The 16,567-nt window shown below is 43.4% G+C and overlaps 1 long non-coding RNA gene across 3 annotated transcripts in view; it reads right to left on the minus strand.

The window, feature by feature from the left end:
• LOC134733560 (uncharacterized) overlaps nucleotides 1-4,798 on the minus strand; it is a 28,465-nt gene extending 23,667 nt beyond the window's left edge. For 2 of the 3 annotated variants that reach the window (XR_010117136.1, XR_010117134.1), the window contains exon 1: nucleotides 4,118-4,720. This is a non-coding gene — a long non-coding RNA (uncharacterized lncRNA). Of the gene's footprint in view, nucleotides 1-4,117 lie in introns of all 3 variants that reach the window. The other variant, XR_010117135.1, reaches the window with a different exon arrangement.
• Nucleotides 4,799-16,567: the final 11,769 nt, after the last annotated feature.

Consider the following 16,567-nt stretch of genomic DNA (forward strand, 5'->3'; position numbering starts at 1 on the left):
CAGATATGGACTTTCTGGGGAATAATATTGGGTGGCTTTTGTTGTTGTTATTGTTTTTGAACTGTCTTAAATGTTCTCCCAAAGGTGCTACAGAACATAGCCTATCCATTTACCAAGTTAAAAGGCTGAGTAGGACTGTGAGAGATGCCCTGCTGCTCATCATCATTCTTCTTCCACTTCCAGTGACTGCTCTTATATTCTGTTCCATAAGCCAACAACTGCTCATCCCAAGATCTCGTGATCCCTCTGTAAAACTGATGCTGTACTGCATACCTTGCCAGCTGGGACTTGTAATCTTACTGTATTTTCTAAGGAGTGAATAATCTCGTCCAAGTAACTAACATACTTAAAGACATTTTCTTCTGTGGGCACTGACTCCATGCCAGCTGTTTTCCAAAGAAGTGGTGAAGCTGTTTCTCAGAACACCTAAAATCAATGGTTGTACATTCCAAACCAATCTAAAAGTGATTTCCTTTTCCTGTGGGTTTGGTTCTATTATTGATTTGGAAATATACCTTTGAACACTGAGATCTCTGAAACTACTAGACTTCTAGAAGTGTAATTGTATAAGAAGTCTGTTTGCAGCTTTGACAAAATGAGAAACTCTTCCCAAATTAAAGCTTTCTTTGAAGTTAAAAAAAAAAAAAAGAATAACGTGAGATTGGAACCTGTGAGGTCAGGATTCCCAAGAGCACTCTCAATTCTGACGCTAATTATAAGCTAAGGACTCCCCAACAGACCTTCATTTTTTATGATTCCCTAGAAAAACTCACATAACTCCCTGAAACCTGTGACATTTGTTAATACAAATTTTTACAGAAAAGAATACAGATTAAGATAATTCAAGGGAAGAGGCAAACGGGCAGAGTTCAGGAGAATTCCAAGCACAAGCACGCAGTTGTCCCCTCCCAGTGGAGAAATAGACAATGCTTCATTCTGCTCACAGCAATGTGTGATTCTATGTATGAAACACCCATTTCCTGGGTGAGCCAACCAGGAAAGCTCACCCAAGCTTGGTGTCCAGAGGGCTTTTAAGGGGTGGTCTGGGTGAGAGTGAGGTTGTTATGTAGACCTTGTTGATCATCCTCAAGGCTCACTTGAGTTTCCATTGAATTAATAATAACACTTGAACCTTCAATCTTTGGTTATTTTCTTACTCTGAAGTAAATTATTATTAAAATTCTCACTTTATTAAAAAGCCAGCTGTTTATCCAATATGAGGCTCAACATAAACAGTTTCAAAAAGTCAGTAGGTCATTAAAACAATTTCTTTAGTCATTCAAACCATTCAGATAAAAATTAACACCATGTAATACAAAAATTGAATTACAGTCACAGGGACAGGATTTCAGCAATGGCAAGAAAAAGTAGTGCAAATAGGAATGAGCAAAGAATAGACAAGTAATGGGTGTGAACTGGCCTGGGAAATACCGTGGTAATGTCAAAAAGATAAATCAGTTGTTATTTGTTAAATAAGTGAAAGACCAGGCATTCTCAGTCCAGGAAAGCCATCGCAGGGCAGTCTGAGTCTTCTGCATCTTAAGAAGCTCAAGAGGTTCAAACTTAATAAACCCTGCACAGTTGCTCACTGGCTCATGTAAAATGCTAGAGCAGTTGCTTCCTCCCACTCGGCAAATCCACAGCACACAGTCACCCTGGTCTGGCCCTTCACAGTGTAGTTGCCCTCAGGGCTAAGAACCTGAGTGGTTCTAAAAGTAGTAAAGATTTGCATAAAGTACCACACAACACACCCTCTCCACATAAGGAGCTCAGTAGGACATAAAGAGCCATCAGAATCCAGCCCCAGTTCTGGAGCCAGGAGTCCCTTCTAATATCAGCACCATGGCCTGGACTCCTCTCCTTCTCCTTCTCCCCCTGTACCTCCTCACTTGCTGCCCAGGTTAATAGAGATTTCAAATACCAGCCTTTGGAGGGATTCCTGTGTCTCCCTTTCTAATTCCTAACATGTGTCTGTTTTTTGTTTCAGGGTCGAATTCTCAGGCTGTGGTGACTCAGGAACCCTCATTGACTGTGTCCCCAGGAGGGACAGTCACTCTCACCTGTGGCTCCAGCACTGGAGCAGTCACTGGGGGTCATTATCCCTACTGGTTCCAGCAGAAGCCTGACCAAGCCCCCAGGACACTGATTTATCATGCAAGCAACAAACACTCCTGGACTCCTGCCCGGTTCTCAGGCTCATTCCTTGGGAGCAAAGCTGCTCAGACACTCTCGGGTGTGCAGCCCGAGAGGTGAAGCTGAGTACTACTACTTACTGCACCATAGTGGTGCTTGGCACAGTGACAGACTCACAAGAGGAACCAAGACATAAACCTCCCGGCCGGGCGCGGTGGCCAACGCTTGTAATCCCAGCACTTTGGGAGGCCGAGGCGGGCGGATCACGAGGTCAGGAGATCGAGACCACGGTGAAACCCCGCCTCTACTGAAAAATACAAAAAATTAGCCGGGCGTGGTGGCGGGCGCCTGTAGTCCCAGCTACTCGGAGAGGCTGAGGCAGGAGAATGGCGTGACCCCGGGAGGCGGAGCTTGCAGTGAGCCGAGATTGCGCCACTGCACTCCAGCCTGGGCGACAGAGCGAGACTCCGTCTCAAAAAAAAAAAAAAAAACCTCCCTAGGCCCTTGTGATATGAAGATCGTATAATAACGCACACCAGCTCTCAAGGCAGCCTACATGTGGACCAGCCACAGAAAGGGGAAGGAAAGGGTCTGAATTGATTCCTGTCCCTGCCTAAGCCCTGAAGTGAGGAAATGTGAGAATGATCTGGGAAGAACTGGATCAAAAAAAAATCAGAAGTTTATTGCTTTGTATTCTAAAAGGAGCACTAACAGCTGGATCAGATCTAAAGGCTGAGGCTAAATGCATTTCCTCCAGAAAGAAGCATCTTCAAAGTATGGGCTTTCTGAGCTAAGAGTAAAGAGAAGAAACTCTACTTTTGTATATTTCTAAAGTTTGTTTTATTGAGTTACTTTCAAAGCAATACATGCCTATTATGTGAAATCGGAAAGTATTAAAAATCACCAAGTTCTCTGCAAAGCTACCTTATCCCAGATAATCAATAGAAGTACATTTCTTCATTTGGATGCATTCTCTCATTTTTGTTGTCAATATTTTCACAATGGTTATCAAACTTTGTGCTCATTCCTCTGGTTTTATACATCTTTTTGCTCTGTCATTTAATGTTAATGTAAGTAGTTTTCCATTTATTTGAAAGGGTAAAATATTTGAGTAGTTGCTAATTTTATTTTTATTTGAATACCAATGAAAAATTATAATTTGGGGTAATTCAAATTATTTGCTTGTCAGACAAAGATGTGATATTGGGCTATTATTAAAATGCTTCTGGTCATCTCTGGGGATTTAGTGAAGTCAAACAAAATGCCTGCAATTTTCTGTGGAAAGCCTTGAGTACATTATGCCTGACTTCACAATGCAGAAAATAGAGAAACAAGAATTTCCCGCTCATGTTTGCTGGAGCATAATAGATTCAGGTACAAGGAACAACTTATATTGAAAACTACATCAATGTCTTCATGCATGTGTTAGAACAGTACTTCCCAAACTCTATTGTGCATACAAATTATCTGGGGATTTTATAAAATGCAGATTCTGATTCAGTGGGTCTGGAGTGAGGACACAATCTCTGCATTTCTCACACGTGCCTGCCACACAAAATCCACATATATGTTTGAATAATAACAAGTCCAGCCAGGAGTGGAGGCTCATATGTGTAATCCTAGCACTTTGGGAAGCCGAGGCAAAAAGATTACTCGAAGCCAGGAGTTTGAAACCAGCCAAGAGCAACATAGCAAGATATTTTCTCTATCTTTTTTTTAAATAATAAAAAATGAATTAGCCAGGCATAGTGCTGTATGCCTGTAGCCCTAAGTACTAAGGAGGCCGAGGCAGGAGGAGAGCTTCAGCCCAGGAGTTCAAACCTGCAGTGAGCTATGGTCATGCCACTGCACTCGGGCCTGGGTAGCAGAGTGAGACCTTGTCTCTACTAATAAAAACAACAACATACAAATAAGACTAGTATAAAATAGGGAGAATCCTTGGCAGGCAAGAACCTAGGAGAAATCTCTGACATAGGGAACTTACCAGCTTGGATGATAGAAGAACCCCACACTCCATGGAGGGAGATGACCAGAGAAGACAGCTGCAAAGCTCGGAAAGGCTCCCCTTTCTTTGAGAGCAAAAGAAAAGCAAACAAAACAACAAACCTGACCTTCCCTCTGGCTCCTGTCCAACACTCTTACTGGCTCCTCCTTCAGCCTTTCCTATAATGTGGCCCATCCTTACCCTCTCCCTTTCCACATCTCTGATTCCTGAATCCCCTTCTTGGTTCTCTCTCCCTTTGCCACCACCCACTTCTCCCCTCTAATCTCTGGAGTTAATTATCAAGGGCTTTATAACAGGAAACTCATTGGCATTTTTTCTGCATCTGTCCTTGAAGTTGACACTCATACTTTTATCTCTTTCTTGAACCTCTCAGATACGCTTAGAACTGAAGAAGCCTGAAGTTGATTGATGCTGTTTTTTCACCTCAGCCAGCACCTTCTTCTTCTCCTTTCCAGGGTTCTCTGTATTTCCAGTGAATCTGTCAGACACAGTAAGTACCTCTTCAAAGGTTTAATTTCTGACTTCATGGTTCTTTGTTCTCGAGATGAACTTCCTTGTCCCTTCTCCTAAGCTACCTGCTCTGTAAACAACTTCTCCCACCAGTCCCAATCTGTAACTCACATCTCCTCCTTATTTAGAAAGAGTCCTCTTTTACTCCTTGCTACCCATTCTGTAAACTGCCCCTCCCATGAAACTACCCTTCTTCCCGCCTTTGCCATGCCCTGACATGCCCAAACATGCCTTGTACCATAATGGACAGCCTCTCCCTTCCCACCTAATTAGCCATATTCAATTTTAAACAGTAGCCAATCGGGTCAGTGTAGATTGTGTGGTCCAACTCCAGCCAATGGGGACAGGACACAGAAGCAGGGACTAACCACGTTAGGGATGAAAACCCCTTCCCTCCTTTGTTCAGTGTGCTCTTGCAGTGGTCAGAAGTGCAAGCAGCACCCTTCTCCAGAAATAAGTTCGCCTTGCTGAGAAATCTTTTGTCTGAGTGCTCATTTTCCTTGTGACTCCAAGCTCTTGTTTCTAACAAAATAGGGGTTCGTCTGGGATTCCCATTCTCCTCTGGGGAAGGGCCTCCGATCACGTCTTAGGAGGAGATGCATCCCACTGCTTCACTGCAGTGGCCTCAGGGGTAAGGAATCAGGACCCATCCAGCATGATAAATGAACCCAGGCTCTCAGCAACACAGGAAGAAAAGGCCTACAGTTACCACAGCGACCATGTAACTGTGCACAGACAAAGGTAGGAAAAACCACTAGGGCAGTGAAGTACTTCCTTGGTGGTTGGGACATTCTGCAGGTTGAAAATGTGTGAATGAGATGCACAATTAAGTGAAAAGTGAGTGCGGAGTAAAGTAAAGGGTGCAAGAAATCTCTAGTAGGAGAGGTTGAGCCCCAGGGGAAGGGTGCAAGAAATCTCTAGTAGGAGAAGTTGAGTGCCACACACTCAGCAAGGAAAGGAGAGCGAGAAACCTCCAGTAGCGGGGGATGAGCCTCCAGGGAAAAGGAAGAAATAAAGAAATAAAGAAATCTCTAATATGAGAGATTGAGGCCCCATTAACTTCCAGGATATGAAATACCCTAGTAAAACAAGAACTACAAAGGGCAAAGAGATAATACAATTCCTTCTGATAGCCTTCTAGGTCTCATGTTAAAATATTGGAGGGATAATGAAAGGACTAAACACAAGAAAAAGCAACAAATGATCAAATACGGGAATTGTTTTATTTGGACCAAAGAACTTATTCTCAAACCTTCAGTTTTCTGGCCAAGGTTTGGATCAAATGAGAGTTGGATTTGTCAACTTTTAATAGAGTATGTAAATGACAAAAGTCCTGCTTCCCAAGAGGAAACAGACTCTGCTGTGTCTTGGTGGCAGGGGCCGGTCCTCCTCTACACCCTTAAAACTAGTAAGGATAAGCCAGAAACTAATTCCCCTATAGAAACTAAGGCCCCACCCCTAAGCAATCCATGTGGGATCCCTTAGACCATCTGCCTCCACCGGATACCCCTAACTTCTCTCAAGCAGCCACCCAGACCCTTCCCCTGCTCACATTGTGCGCTCCCCACTTATAATCCTGACTCCTGGGGCTGTCCCCAACCTGAATGCCCTCCCCCAAGAAGGCTTCAATGTGAGATAGAACAATGTAAAAAGGATATTCAAAATTTCCTTTTCCCCTCCTCCTCAAAAGAGTCTGCCCCAACCCTTTTTCCCTTAAGGGAAGTGCTTCTAGGAGGAGGGGAAGTTGGCTTTGTAAATGCCCCCTTAACTAGTTCAGAGGTCAGAAACCTGAGGGAAGAACTTAAACCACTAATAGATTATCCTTTTGGGGTCGCAGATCAAATTGGCCGATTTGTAGGACCACAAGTACACACTTAGGTTGAGCTAATGTCCATCTTAAGTACTGTCTTTCTGGGGGAGGAAAGAACCATGATCCTCAGGGATGCTATGATAGTCTGGGAGTGCAAATATCCTCCTGGTCAAAATACTCCTACAGCGGAACAACATTTCCGGCCCCAAACCCCCAATGGGATAATAACAATGCAGCCCACAGAGAAAACATCAAAGACCTTAGGGAAAGGATAGCTAAAGGGATTCAGGAATCAGTGCCTCAAACCCAAAACATTTCCTGAGCATTTAATATACAGCAGGGAAAAGATGAGGGGGCCATGCAGTTTTTAAACAGACTCAAGGAACAGATGAGAAAATACGCAGGCTTAAACATAAAGGATCCCCTTAGGCAGGGGATGTTAAAACTCCATTTTGTTACTAGTAGTTGGACAGATATCACGAAGAAATTACAGAAAATAGAGACCTGGAAAGATCGGCCTATAGAGGGAGCAAGAGGGCAGGGAGAGGAGAGAGAAAGACTGACAGAGGGAACAGAGGGAGCCAGGTAGAGAGGTGGGGAGAGATGGAGAGGCAGAGAGAGAGAGAGAGAGAGGGAGGAAAAGTCAGAGAGCCAGACAGAGAGGGAGAGAAAGAGAAGCAGAGGGAGAGAAAGGACGAAACAAATGTTTCAAATGTGAAAAAATAGGTCACTTCCAAAGAGAATGTCCTGAATGAGAAAAAGAAACAAAAGTCATATATAAAAGCAGATCAGCTAATATTAAATTTCTGTTAATTCCAGAGGCAGGAACATATCTATTAGGGAGAGATTTAATGCTAAAATTTGGCTTAGGGCTTTATATTAATCAGGGAAAATTTCTCGTCTCCTTAAACCTACTCACCACCACAGATGAAGGGCGTATCCATCCTGACACATGGTTAAAAGAAGAAAATTGGGGGAAATTACAGTTCTTCCAATCAAGCCCAAATTAAAAACTCCTGGGGAGGTAGTAAAAAGAAAACAAAATCTTTCTTTTGTAAGCCGAGGGAATAACTTTACAGACCAAATAGCCAAACAAGCTGCCATTTCCTCCGAAACACCCATGTTTCATCTCACCCCTTACCTTTCTCCCCCAACGGCCATTCCCATCTTCTCCCCTGCTGAAAAGGAGAAATTAATAAGAACAGGAACGAAGGAAAACTCAGAAGGGAAATGGGTGTTACCAGATCAAAGAGAAATGCTATCCAAACCTCTCATGAGGAAGGTTTTATCTCAGCTGCATCAAGGAACCCACTGGAGACCTCAAGCTATGTGTGATGCAGTTCTTAGGGACTATGGATGTATAGGAATTTATACTCTAGCAAAACAAGCCACAGATAGTTGTTTAATATGCAAAAAAACGAACAAGCAAACCCTAAGAAAACCACCCCTTGGAGGAAGAAACCCAGGATTAAGGCCATTTCAAAGCATCCAGATAGATTACACCAAAATGGCCTCAATAGATCACCTAAAGTATCTACTAGTAATAGTGGATCACCTTACTCACTGGGCAGAAGCTATTCCCTTTTCAAGTGCAGCCACCAGTAATGTAGTTAAGGCATTAATCAAAAATATTATACCTAGGTTTGGATTAATAGAAAATATTGATTCAGATAATGGAACCTATTTCACTGCACATGTCATTAAAAAGCTAGCCCAAGTATTAGAAATAAGATGGGAATACCATAACCCTGGCACCACCTTTATCAGAAAGAGTAGAAAGAATGAACCAAACCCTTAAAAGCCACCCAACCAAATTAGTTTTAGACTCGACTACCATGGACCAAATGCCTTCCTATTGCCTAACTGAGGGTCCGAACTGCCCCTCGGAAAGATACTGGCTTATCTCCTTATAAAATGCTGTATGGGTTGCCTTATTTACACTCCACTGCTGACATTCCTACATTTGAAACTAAAGATCAATTTCTCAAGAACTATATAATTGGTCTGTCTTCCACTTTCTTTTCCCTCAGAACTAAAGGCTTTTTAGCACAGACACCACCCTTGGAGCTCCCAGCACATCAGCATCAGCCTGGGGATCACATTCTCGTCAAAAGCTGGAAAGAAGGGAAACTCGAACTGGCTTGGGAAGGACCCTATTTAGTGCTTCTAACTACAGAAATCGCTGTCCGCACAGCTGAAAGAGGATGGACACCCCACACACAAGTGAAAGGAGTTATTTTCACAGCGAGAGAAAAATGGGCTGTCACCCCAGGGCCCACCCTCACCAAATTAACTCTAAAAAGGGCTGAATAATCATTTGTTTACTTTCCCTTTTCTTTCCAACAGAAAGTCACCTCGTCATCAGTGTGACTCAAACTAATCGTCCCTTAACCCTCTAGTTAGACGCTTGTTCAGTCATCTCATGTAGAGATGAACAAGCTCAAAGGCAGCTGTCAAATGTAGATAAGTATCTGTGTCCATACCGTAGTGAGTCAACCAAGTATAAGTATAGAGCCTTAAAAAGTCCCTGTGGTGACTGGACGGATGTTTGGTGGACCACCCAATATGGAGGGTGGACAGCCAGGCCCTCTTTTTCAAACAATTCTGAGGACTGAAACAGAAACTCCAACTTATTCGTGGTACCACCCCACCAAATCGTAAGTCATTGCAATGTAACCCCTTATTGCTAATTATAGATAATCCCCAAACAATGACCCAAGAACCCTCCATATTCAAATGGTATGGGTTAGCAGCAGATGTTACAGGACAGGACCGCATAGGAATCTTCTCTCTGAGGTTGGCTAGACCATCAGTTAAAAACAATAAAGAAATCCAGACCCAGAGTCCAGGGAACCTATGGGAGCCAACACTCTCCCCAAACATGTCAGGCTCAGCATTCTCTTCCCATCTCCAGAATGACCCAACTAAGGTAATGGTTGTGGAGGTAAAAGATTTAAAGTAGACTACAGCTCCAGAGACAGGGTACAAAGATGCAAATGCCTGGCTGGAATGGATTAAATATCCTGTCTACACTCTAAACAAAAGCAATTGTTACACTTGTGCACATGGCAGGCCAGAGGCCCTGATTGTCCCCTTTCCACTCGGAAGTTCCTCCAGCTGACCAGGCATGAACTGTATGGTGGCTGTCTTCCAACACCCCACAGCCTGGGGTAATGAATTATGCTGAGCTCTCTCTCTGCTGTTTCCTGAAGTCCAGCACCCTGTGGGTCAGCCCCCGAGGGCCATCCAGGTTCTGTCTCCCCATGCAAGTTTTACCTCGCGTCTCTCACGACAAGGGGAAAACTTAGCATTTCTTGGAGACCTAAAGGGATGCAGTGAGCTTAAGCCACTCCAAGAGCTGATCAATCAGTCTTCCCTGATCCATCCCTGAGCAGATGTATGGTGGTATTGTTGTGGACCATTACTAGACACTTCCAAGTAACTGGAGCGGCACTTGCACTCTGACGTAATTGGCCATCCCTTTCACTCTGGCATTTTGTCAACCAAAGAGGATAAACACAAAGCAGCATAAAACAAAAGATGCTCCTCATGGGTCCTTTGACTCTCATGCTTATATAGATGCTACTGGAGTCCAGAGAGGAGTGCCAGATGAATCTAAGGCCCAAAATCAGATAGTTGCAGGGTTTGAGTCCATACTATTCTGGTGGTTGACTGTAAATAAAAATGTAGATTGGATAAATTACATCTATTACAACCAGCAAGGATTTGTTAACTATACTAGAGATGCTATTAAAATGATAGCTAAACAGTTAGGACCCACCAGCCAAATGGTTTGGGAAAATAGAATAGCATTAGACATGATACCAGCAGAGAAAAGTGGAGTCTGTGTTATGATTGGAACTCAATGTTGTACTTTTATACCTAATAATACTTCCCCTGATGGAACCATAACAAAAGCATTACAAGGTCTTACTGCTTTATCCAATGAACTAGCTAAAAATTCAGGAATAAACGATCCCTTCACTAATTTAATGGAGAAATGGTTCAGCAAATGGAAAAGACTTATGTCCTCAATCTTTACTTCTCTTGACATTGTAATAGGTTTGCTTATTCTTGTAGAATGTTGTATCATACCCTGCACCTGAGGCCTACTACAAAGGCTTATTGAAACAACTCTCACTAAAACCTTTTTCAAATCCATACGCCCCACCACCTTATTCAGATAAGCTCCTACTTTTAGAAAACCAAGCAGAACAGCAGAGTCAAGTCATGTTAAAAAGGTTTGAAGAGGAAGAATTATAAAAATCAAAAGGGGGAAATTGTCAGATACAGTAAGTTCCTCTTCAAAGGCTTAATTTCTGACTTCCTTGTTCTTTCTTCATGAGATCAACTTCCTTGTCCCTTCTCCTAAGCTACCTGCTCTGTAAACAACTTCTCCCACCAGTCCCAATCTGTAACTCACATGTCTTCCTTATTTGGAAAGAGTCCTCTTTTACACTTTGCTACCTGCTCTGTAAACAACTTCTCCCACCAGTCCCAATCTGTAACTCACATGTCTTCCTTATTTGGAAAGAGTCCTCTTTTACACTTTGCTACCCATTCTGTAAACTAACCCTCCCGTGAAACTACCCTTCCCGCCTTTGCCACACCCTGACTTGCCCAAACATGCCTTGTACCATAACAGACAGCCTCTCCCTTCCCACCTAATTAGCTATATTCAATTTTAAACAGTAGCCAATCGGGTCAGTTTAGATTGTGCGGCACAACTCCAGCCAGTGGGGACAGGACCCAGAAGCAGGGACTAACCATGTTAGGGATGAAAACCCCTTCCCTCCTTTATTTGGTGTGCTCTCGCAGCAGCCAGAAGTGTGAGTGGCACCCGTCTGCAGAAGTAAATTTGCCTTGCTGAGAAATCCTTTGTTTGAGTGCTCATTTTCCTTGTGACTCTGAGCTCTTGTTTCTAACAAATCCAGTGAACCACACAAATATACTAGTCAATTTTCCCCAATCCCCACCATTCTGCCTTATGTGCTGATCTAGTGAGGAGTCAAATAGGAAGAGAGACCCATGGATTTCTGTGCAGCCTAGGAAGTGAGTTCATGGAAGGACTCAGTTGGAACACCAGACACCTGTCTGCTGTTTGCTGTTTAGCATTCACAGGGCCCAGCAGCTGTGTCCTCCCAGGGTGCCTGGAGCATCACTGACCACACCCTCCTACCTCTCACCCACCTACTCCTCAAAAAAGAAAAACCAGACTCAGCATCTTATGTGAGGGGCACAGCCAGGGGTCAGGATAGATTTCCATTGAGTCCCCTCCCCTAAGAGACACCAGGGAAGAGGGGTTGTTCCCCCTAATCTATGTGGCTCAGGAAGCAGAGCACTAGATACATCTCTACCATGGCCTGGACCCTCTCTTCCTCACTCTCCTGAGTCTCTGCAAAGGTGGCTGTGACATGGCTCTGATGACTGGACAAACACCAGGGTCATTTGTCTCACACTGAGAAAATTAGTGACATGGACACACATGGAGTACTTTTAAGGAACAGAGAGTTTAATAGGCAAGAAAGAAGCAAACAGCTCCCCCATACAGAGGAAGGAGGGCTCCTAGTGGAAAATCCCACATACAGTGGAAAGCAGCTGATTATATTGGGAGGCTGGAGGAGGCAGTGTCTGATTTGCAAACGGCCCAGGGGATTGGTTTGACCAGGTGTGTCACTCATGCAGCCTATAAAAAAACCGGCCCTCCCACCCTAGCCTTTTAATATGCAAATGATGTCAACATGATGTCCTGAACTTGTGGCTTTTATCTGGAGGCTGCCATGACACCTGGCACATGTGGTGACAAAAAGAGGAGGGCGAAAGCCACCATATTGGGTGGACCTGGCTTCTAGCCACCAGCATTTGTGTATCAATGCTTTCCAGTCTGGTTTTTCAAGCTGCTTTCTGTTAGCAAAGAAATGGTTTGGGGGTTGCTTTTTATTAAAGGAAAATTCCACCAAGAACTTACACCATTTCTAGCTGCCTAAAAATTATTTCTTAATGACTCCTGTATTATTTCCCCCCTCAGAAGAGGTAAACCTAACTGTTGTTAGGGGATGTTGGACAACGATTCTTTCTGGCTACTTCCTGCTGGAAAGGGGTGTCATGTAAGGGGACAGCAGTTGGGCCTCCTCCTGAGGTTGATCTAAGGGTTCCCCGAAGAATGGTGTGTCCATGTGCGGCTCTGTCTGCAGCATTATTTGGAGTTTGATTGCTTCTAGGTGAAAAGAGATAAATATTACAAGAAGGTTTAAAGTGTAGGGTTAGAATATGAGTATTAAGATTACCACTGTTAGTGTGGGTACTATAGACCATAACTATGACAGCAGAGTTTGTTACTTGCTAGTTACACCAATGGATTGTAATACTGGGTTGTCTCCACTAGATGTCACTGAATATTACCAGAAAGATTAGTACAAAAGTGACATTTTTCCTTGAGAAAACCATACATTTCCCCCTTTATTTGCCATTAGTGAATAGTTTTAGGCTTAGACCATTTTTATAACTTGCAATATGATTAGGAGAAATACATTATTGGGTGTCTAAATTAACTTTAGTGTTAATCTTGACAATTCCTTAATTATTAAATTCTCTCATCACTTTCACAGACCCTCTGAGAACATACTCAAACTTTCTGACTTGTCCTAAACATCCTTCCTTTAAATAACCAGTCATTTCCTTTTAGGACAAGAATTTGCCACACAAGATCTTTTCTTATATAAAGTTCCTTCTTTTATAACCTTCTTTCTATAGCTTAGAGTGCACCATACAACCAGTCTTCAATAAAAAGTCCTATCAAACTTAATGATAGTAAAACTTTCGTGCTATATCCATAACTATTACTCCTGCTATAAGCAAAACAGCCTTGACTAAATCTTTCCTGCAATTGTTAATCCTGTTATAAGGATGATAATCAGGCAAGATGTTACAGCAATTAGAATTTTACAACCAGAATTCCACGTTGTGAGTGCCACAGTATATAGTTCTACTGCAAATAGTAGTGTGACTGTAACAATTCCCACAAGACTGGCATAGTAAATAATTTCCATTGAAAACGTTACTTGCCAAGATATAACATTTCCCTTTGGGAATCTACAAAGTTACAAATGCAATTCTATGAATAATCAAAATCTCCCTGCAAATATGCATTAAAAAGAAGTTCTAATATTTGGTGGCAAAGTTTTAGAAGAAGGGATAGAAATAATAAAAAGTGGCCAGGCGTGGTGGCTCACACCTGTAATCCCAGTGCCTTGGGAGGCTGAGGTGGGCAGATCACGAGGTCAAGAGACTGAGACCATCCTGGCCAACATGGTGAAACCCCAACCCTACTAAAAATACAAAAAAAATTTGGGAGGCTGAGACAGGTGGATCACGAGGTCAGGAGATCAGGACCACCTGTAGTCCCAGCTGCTCAGGAGGCTGAGGCAGGAGAATGGCGTGAACCCGGGAAGTGGAGCTTGCAGTGAGCCGAGATTACGCCACTGCACTCCAGCCTGGGCGACGGAGCAAGACTTTGTCTCAAAAAAAAAAAAAAAAAAAAAAAAATTAGCTGGGTGTGGTGGTGCACGCCTGTAGTCCCAGCTACTCCGGAGGCTGAGGCAGAAGAATCGCTTGAACCCAGGAGGCAGAGGTTGCAGTGAGCTGAGATCATGCCATTGCACTCCAGCCTGGTGACAGAGCAAGACTCTGTCTCAAAAATAATAAATAAATAAAAAGCATCTGGTGAGGTAGGAGTGGGACTGAGTAGGATGAGTAGCCCTCACTCAGTTACTTATCTTTTATGATTTTCAGCTTAAGATCTTCTATTTCTCCACTTTGATATTCAGGACGTTCCTCTGGGCTGTCAGGGATTGCTCCCTCAGGCATTCAGGCTTTGACTTCAGTGTGATGTATTCAGAAGTTGATACCTATAACTTTTGCTGCGAAGGGGGTTGAAAGAGAACAGTGTAGGGCCCTTCGCAGCTTGGCTTAGGGAAGGAGAGAGAGGTGAGAGTTTTCACTAGTACCAAATCTGTGTTAAATAAAGGTGGTTCTATTTCCTGGGGTTGGGCTTCTGCCAGTTGTGTCAATTTCTGTTGGAAGTGAGGTAGAGAGGTTACATGCTTAACCGGTTTATAGGTTTTCTGCCTGAAAACAGTCTCTGAGCACATTGACAAATTTTATCCTTTCCTAAGTGAAAAGCTTGGTGAAGGATTTTAAGAACTTTCCATTGGCTGGAGGCTGGCAAATGGAGTTTGCCATCCTCTGGCTGTAGCCATCCTGAGAGATAAAAAGCATACCCTTGAGAAGTGGCCTATTCTGTTTCTGCAGGAAAATACTGAGGTTTAATTTCTGTTATGGAGCATTCCTAGATTAGAAGGGGCTTGAAGTGTGTTAATGCCTTGAGGCTTCCTTGCCTTTTACTTAGCTGCCTGATTAATCTATTTCCTTTGGCTACTTTGTTGCCTTTTGGTGTTCCTATAATGCATCCCTGCTATTTCTCATGGAATAAAAAGTGAGGATAATAGCCTGCTAATTTTCTGGTGATATTTTACAGGAAATCCACTAGTGGTAAGACGATGTCTTTCCTTTTAAATGGCAGCATGAGTATGGAGAGCTAAGAAAGCATACTTGGAGTCCGTGTAAATGTTGGCTACCTTTCCGTTGCTTAATTGAAGTGTTTTTGTAAGAGCTATTAGTTCAGCTAATTAAGTGCTTGTGTCTGGGGAGAGATGTTATTTAGAGTGACTACTGCTTATCCTGCCTTATGTATTTCTTGCTTTACCGGCTGTTAGTTAAAAGCGCCCCCTGAAGGACAGTAATCCTGCCACATTATGTGGGGTGTAAACAGTTCAGTTCTCTCCCAGGATTAATTTGGAGGCTTTTCTAACTAGTAAAGCTATTATGACAATGGCTTGGAAGCATGTGTAAATAGGTCTTCCTAAATGCAACTAAGGTTGAGAAAAATATTGTACTAGAGTTTTTCCTGAGATGCTCCTTATGGTAATGCTATGAGAAGAGGGGAGGCCTGGATTAGAGAGGAGAAAAGAGAGATACTGGCTTTACTATTTAGAAGGACGTCTACTTTCCTTCCTTTAATTTCCAGAATCACCCAGGTCCTGGCACCCTGTTAAATGTGCCACCCATGGTTGCAAGCGTGACCTTCCAAGCCATGGCACCAGAGGAACTAAGCTTTTGGGCCTAGTCGCGCTACCCCAAGCAGCTCTAGTCCTCTGCCTATGATTTCCCTTTGACTTCCTGGACTTGTGTGATCTGTGTGTCTCCCCACTCCCCCCACCCAAAAAAAAGATCTTGGCAAAAACTATAGAAGGAAAGCCTCCTTTAATGGAGGGAATGTGCTAGATTGCCTGCCATTATAGCCTGTGCTAAAGCATTTACACTTAGAAAAATGGTTCTAGTTAACTTCCAGACTTAAAATCTCCTTACTAATTAAGTACTGTTTTAATCGGAGAGAGAATGTGTGTCTTAAAGGAACACGAGGACCTAATGGCGATTTTCCTGCTGATGGGACAGTATCAGGGCACAAATTTGGCTGCAGAGGAATTTTACTCCTAATAGTTGAAAGCAGAATTTTCCCGTTCACAGGAGCAGCATAAATCCTGGTTTCCAGTAGAAAGGTGCAACAAGAAAAAATTGGGAAGCTGTGGTGTACCGCGGAGAACCAGCAGCGTGTCTCATGAAAAGGATTTTTATTTCCACTAGGTGGCGCTGTTGGCTTAGAAATACCATGTGCTCGCAGCGGACCCCTTTTTTTTTTTTTTTTTTTTTTTTTTTTTTTTTTTTTTTGAGACGGAGTCTCGCTCTGTCACCCAGGCTGGAGGAGTGCAGTGGCGCGATCTCGGCTCACTGCAAGCTCCGCCTCCCGGGTTCACGCCATTCTCCTGCCTCAGCCTCTCCGAGTAGCTGGGACTACAGGCGCCCGCCACCACGCCCGGCTAATTTTTTGTATTTTTAGTAGAGACGGGGTTATCACCGTGGTCTCGATCTCCTGACCTCGTGATCCGCCCGCCTCGGCCTCCCAAAGTGCTGGGATTACAAGCGTGAGCCACCGCGCCCGGCCAGCAGCGGACTGTTAAGGAGCAACCTCACTGTGGGGGAAAGGGAGACTT

The sequence above is a fragment of the Symphalangus syndactylus genome, chromosome 18, assembly GCF_028878055.3.
Source record: "Symphalangus syndactylus isolate Jambi chromosome 18, NHGRI_mSymSyn1-v2.1_pri, whole genome shotgun sequence".
Taxonomy (NCBI): Eukaryota; Metazoa; Chordata; class Mammalia; order Primates; family Hylobatidae; genus Symphalangus; species Symphalangus syndactylus.